The sequence below is a fragment of the Gadus macrocephalus genome, chromosome 17 (genome assembly GCF_031168955.1).
Source record: "Gadus macrocephalus chromosome 17, ASM3116895v1".
Lineage (NCBI taxonomy): Eukaryota > Metazoa > Chordata > Actinopteri > Gadiformes > Gadidae > Gadus > Gadus macrocephalus.
The window spans coordinates 6,721,984-6,728,612 of NC_082398.1; positions in this window are offsets into that span (position 1 = coordinate 6,721,984).

The following is a 6,629-nucleotide window of genomic DNA, read 5'->3' on the forward strand; positions in this document are numbered from 1 at the left end:
GAACAGCTGACAGTGGCAAGTTGGCTGCCAGTGCGGACCTTCGACTCCATTGGCCAGCAGAATATGCATGTGTACGTTTTTCAAATGACATTTTCTCTAAATCTATACAGTAAAATCTAATGGTTCCTTGTGTACAAGTAGTCAGCACACCGGTTGATACGGTCATATCAGTCAGTGCCTGAACTTATGCTCTAACCAATACGCAGGCCTTTGCCGTCTCTCGTCTCGAGCTTCTCGCTCACAACCAATCACGTTCTTCTGGAGGTCACTAGTTCTTAATTGATTTCAGCTGCGTCTCCCCCGCCTCTCCTCATAAAGCGCCCCCACCGTGACGGATGTTAATCGTTTATTTTGCGTTGGATTGCGTGGGCTGAACAATCCGGACATCGTGGCCACCGACGTGGACCCCCGCCACCGGGACCCACGCAGTGAGTAACGCAGGGTACTTCCTTCATGAGCACTGCACATGTAACACTCTCCCCATCTCCTCCTGTCGTCTGTTCTCGCCCCTATTGTACATGTTTTACCGCTGGAGGTTAATGTGGATTTGCTGATGGAAGTGGTAGTTTGTGTTGAGTGGTTTATCTATGGGATAAACTTTTCTACTTTCAATACACTTGCTGCTGCTGCTGTTGACCGCTTGTGGTGCAATGTGGTTTTTATTTGCGTATGTTCTGTGGACTTTGCATTTGTATTTTAATGAACATGTTTACTGCCTGTTAGACCTCGGATTGGCAAACCTAAACTCCTTCACTGGCAAAATGTAGATGCAAATTAAATGCCAAAATTAACATTTCAATATTCGTTTTGCGTATTTCACCAATAGCTTCGGAACTAGACGGACCTCGTATATAATTTGCTCTTCAAAGATGCGGTCAGGCGCCCCTCCGTTATATAACGTTTTCTGCCCGGTACGAAATAGACCGACCAATAGCAACCCTTTAGGCTATCTAATGTGAGGTTGGATATACGCAACATGTAGAGGTGTTTCAACAACAAAGATGGAAGTTGGTGAACTAAAGACTGTAGATGCTCACTAAAAGAACGAACGACTACTACTCAAAGATTTTGAGGAATATGTATTTCTGCATCACCCGTTCCAATGCTATGATTAGTCGAGGCCTATCCAATAGCATAGCATCGACCCATTTTAGATCGCGCCCTTTAGACACGCCCCTTGGAAATTGAACAACGCACTTCGACGCAGAGGATCCAGAAGGATACATCTGTCCAATTTCGACAGCTAATTACTACCATTAAACATGTTCGAATATGCTCATGTGTGGCACCGTTGCAATCGCTATGTCACCGGGAAGATATTTACATGCTTCTGATTGACTAATGAATTGATGCAGCTATTCCCCCAGAAGTCAGGGGTCAAAAGGTCAAAAGGAGCCGGCACCACGCCGCTTATGAGACAAAAGTTAATGTGTATTTCTCTCATAACGTTTGGTCATTATTAAAGAGAGGCCTGATTCTCAGATATGCAGTTTGGATGGCTACGTGATGCTTGTGGACAGTAGGGTTGTACACTAGACATAAATAGGAAGCAAACTCAGGAGAAGGAATGACCTCTCACAAATATTTATTTAATAAATTGTTTCAAATAACCCTGCCTCGTTAAATCAATGAGCTTGGTGTTTTGCTTTCAAAAATAGGTTATAGAAGAAGTCTAAACTGCAGAAAATAAAAACATCCAAGCTGCCTTTTAAGGATACCTTGGAATATCTGTCTATTTTTTAACCATCGGACCCGAGTTTACGACAAAAACAACACAATTTACGGCAGCTCCTTTGCCGCGTGGTTTTTAGAGCCATGTAAGTATGAGGGGGCGGTCGATAGCAACCACCATAGCAACCATGACGGTCAAGTGACTGGATGCAGCCCCGTTGAAAAAAATAGAATACCACCCTCAGGAGATTAATGATATTTAAATTATTATGACTATGAAGTCTTTATTTGCATGGGTTTACATTTCGTTCTGTGTAGCATGGAAAAATCGGAGAAACACTCCCATTCAGAATGCATTGGTTTACATTTCGTTCTTTGGAGCAAGGATATTTTTATTTATTTATTTATTTTCAGTTTTTGAGGGGGTGTTTTTTCTGCAATAATCCAAAATCCAATGGAAAACCCCGTTGGCTTTTTGTCAAGGGAACCCAGGGCGACTCTTCCGGGTTGGCCAACATACGTCATCCCTCCACCACGCTATACTGTAAAAACACATGTTCAAGTTGAATGATAATGCATTAATTTATTCTTTATTCTGCCATAGTATTTATTTAAGGGGGGAGGGGGGGCATACAAGTCTTTTGGCCATAGTGGATCCAGATCTGTTCCGGAGCATTTCACCACCTCGGGCAATAGCGCAGGGTTGCCAGGTCCTGCAAAAAACGTCCTGCCCACATACCGTTCAAAATCCACCCAAAATGTCCTAGAAGCAGCCCAAATAAAAAAGATATTCCACTTTGGCCAATGTTTTGAAAGTAATAATATTTGAGGGAATATAATATATGTTGTTGTTTAAGCAGCGAAATGCATTGTGTGTGTGTGTGTGTGTGTGTGTGTGTGTGTGTGTGTGTGTGTGTGTGTGTGTGTGTGTGTGTGTGTGTGTGTGTGTGTGTGTGTGTGTGTGTGTGTGTGTGTGTGTGTGTGTGTATAACGCTATTTTATGTTGAAATGCGACGTAATCCAGGGTTCACGAAAACGTACACTGTCAACGTATGCTTTTGTCGACTGGGTTGGCTCTCAGATATACGTGTTTCTAACAAGATGATAGAGCCGATAAAATCTTCCTAATAACTATAAAACTAAAGATCAGACACAATCACTGACTGAAGATTATGCAAGTAAAAAGTATATTTCTCGCTAGAAACGTTATTAGAAACACGTTTAACGGTGAATCGGTCCTAAACTATTGCATTTCCCATTCAGATAATAAAGATTAATAAAGATCATACACATTCACTGACTGAAGATTATTCAAGGGAAAAGTACATTTCTCGCTAGAAATGTCATTAGAAACACGTTTAATGGTGAATCTGTCCTAAAATATTGCATTTCCCATTCAGTTAATGCTGGGATTTGCGTATCATATGCACGCGAAATGGACGCATCCGCCCTCCACAGTAGTTAATGCTGGGTTTTGCGTATCATATGCACGCGAAATGGTCATTTGGCGTATGTACTGCACGCATTTTGAAAGTGTCAAACCGTGCGATCTGTACGCATATTGGTGAGACTGGGTTGAAAAAAAAAGAATTATGAAGATGAGATGTAGACGAAGCCTCTATTGTGCTTTTTATTCAGTGAACCCCCGAACTTAAAGTGTAAATTGATCCTCTGCTGAACACAGAGAACATTCAGTGAACCCGCTGAGTCGTTATTAACCAAACAGAAAAACAGTCCCTCACATGTAGGCCTACACAATAAACTCAAGGACTCAAACAATAGAAGAACAGTCCCTTACATGAACACAATAAACACAAGGACTCAAACAATAGAAGCAGCAGAGATGTTCTTTAAACCCATATTGTAATTATGTCATGTATTTAAAAATGTTAGGTCATATATATCCTCTGATCTACTGAACCTCTGAACATCTGAACTCACTGTCTGGTGCCGCAGGGAGAGCTTGTGATTTTCAATCCGGAGACTGGGGCTTAAGTCCTGGGAATGTCAAAGGCATTGTGTTCAATTAAGTCTATTATTTCTAAGTCTGCTGAATTGTCGAGTTGACGATTGTCATTGTCAAGTCAAGTAGATCTTCCGAGAAAATTTTAGTCGGCGTCTTGGTGGTGCAGCGGTAAGAGTGTTGGCTAACACTCTGTAGACTCAGGTTCGAGTCCCCGCTCACAGGGATTAAGAATTTGCTCATCCTTTCTTGCTGAGCCTAGATTCTGTTCACCGCTTAGACACAGGGTTTAAGTCCCCTGATGGAGTAAGTACCTTAATGGATACCTGTTATTTCTAGACTGTGTGAATTGTAAAGTCAAGTATAACCTCCAAACATGCTCTGGTAGGTGTCTTGGTGGTGTGGCGGTAAGGGCTGTTAGTTGACACCCTGTAGACTCAGGTTCGAGTCCCCGCTCGCACGGCCAGTAAGCAGCTGACCTTCATGATGAGCTTTCAGACACTATATAGGTTCAAGAGGTACGGTATTGGATACCTCTTATTTCTCTATCATGTGAATGGTAAAGTCAAGTATAACCTCCAAGCACACTCTGAATAGCGTCTTGGTGGTGAAGCGGTCAGGGCTGTTGGTTAACGCTCTGTAGACTTAGGTTCGAGTCCACGCACGCACAGCTAATAAGAATGACGAGCTTTCAGACACTATGTAGGTTCAGGTGCCCTGCTCAGAACCAGGGTTCAAGAGGTACCGTACCGTATTGGATACATCTTATTTCTCTATCATGTGAATGGTAAAGTCAAGTATAACCTCCAAACATGATCTCCAAACATGATCTTGTAAGTGTCTTGGTGGTGTAGCGGTCAGGGCTGGTGGTTAACGGTTAGTTAACGCTCTGTAGACTACGGTTCGAGTCCCCGCTCACACGGCTACCAGAGGTACGTTAATGGATACATCTTATTTCTCTATCATGTGAATGGTAAAGTCAAGAATAACATCCAAACATGATCTTGTAAGTGTCTTGGTGGTGCAGCGGTCAGGGCTGGTGGTTAACGGTAGGTTAACGCTCTGTAGACTAAGGTTCGAGTCCCCGCTCACACGGCTACCAGAGGTACGTTAATGGATACATCTTATTTCTCTATCATGTGAATGGTAAAGTCAAGTATAACCTCCAAACATGATCTTGAAAGTGTCTTGGTGGTGCAGCGGTCAGGGCTGGTGGGCTGGTGGTTAACGGTTAGTTAACGCTCTGTAGACTACGGTTCGAGTCCCCGCTCACACGGCCACCAAGAAGGGAGTACACCCCAAAAGGCCCCCCCTCAGTGGGGGTGGGGGGGGGGGGGGTTAGGACTGAAAGGGTCTTGCTACTTTTTTGAATGTAGTGAACCCTGTACTCCCTGCTCGATGGCTGTGTGAATGTCCCTTTACTGCCCCCGCCCCTATTATAAGCCCCTCCCCCCAAACCACTCTTTTTTTTTGATCTAGAAGGGGGGGTGATGGCTGCGTGATGGCGTCACACAGCCATCACACAGGGAGTACAGGGTTCACTACATTCAAAAAAGTAGCAAGACCCTTTCAGCCCTAACCCCCCCCCCCCACCCCCACCCCCACTGAGGGGGGGCCTTTTGGGGTGTACTCCCTACTTGATGGCCGTGTGAGCGGGGACTCAAACCTGAGTCTACAGAGCGTTAACTAACCGTTAACCACCAGCCCTGACCGCTGCACCACCAAGACACTTACAAGATCATGTTTGGAGGTTATACTTGACTTTACCATTCACATGATAGAGAAATAAGATGAATCCATTAACGTACCTCTGATAGCCGTGTGAGCGGGGACTCAAACCTTGTCTACAGAGCTTTAACCACCAGCCCTGACCGCTGCACCACCCAGACACATCCCAGAGCATGCTTGGAGGTTATACTTGACTTTACCATTCACATGATAAAGAAATAGGATGAATCCATTACGGTACCTCTTGAACCCCGGTTAGGAGCAGGGACCCATAGTGTCTGAATGCTCATCATTCTTATTAGCCGAGCATGCATGCGGGGACTCAAACCTGAGTCTACAGAGCGTTAACGAACAGCCCTGACCGCTGCACCACCAAGACGCTTACCAGAACGTGTTCGGAGGTTATACTTGACTTTACCATTCACATGATAGAGAAATAAGATATATCCATTAAGGTACCTCTGGTGGCTGTGTGAGCGGGGACTCGAACCTTAGACTACAGAGCATTAACTAACCGTTAACCACCAGCCCTGACCGCTTCACCACCAAGACACTTACCAGATCATGTTTGGCGGTTATACTTGACTTTACCATTCACATGATAGAGAAATAAGATGAATCCATTAAGGTACCTCTTGAACCACATTGGGGACCGTTTGGGGGTACTCCCTTCTTGGTGGCCGGGTGAGCGGGGACTCGAACCTTAATTAGACCTAATCATTCTACGGATAAATCACTGAGATTGAACTAAGCACGCCCTTACGTAGATTCTCGTGAACGAGTTTAGAAGTGGTCAGTACGGGGATTGGTTGTTGAGTTCATGCAGTCTCGGTGAAACTCACCCGCAACATCCCACAAACGAGCCCACTAAATCAACGAAAAATAAGGAAATAGAATACATGCTTGATGACAAGTTTGTGCAGACCCGGATAATGACGCATGTACGTTAAAAAGAGAGAGAAAGCAAACAATAAAAATATGTAATTGCATTATATCAGGGAAGTAATTATAAGCACCCTGCAAATTATTATCCAATGAGCATATTTCCAGCACTTAAACTCTTTAAATATCATCCCATACCGCCGTTCAAGTCCTCCTATCATGATGAATGAAAGCGAAGACAAAGACGTGAAACGCAAGCAAAAACCGTGCGATAGTTCATAAGAGTACCTATATTATTTGTTTACTTGAAACTTACAGTGTTACTGTTTAATGGTGATCATTATTATTTTTAATGGGATTTATTCCTATTATTATTTAGTCTTAC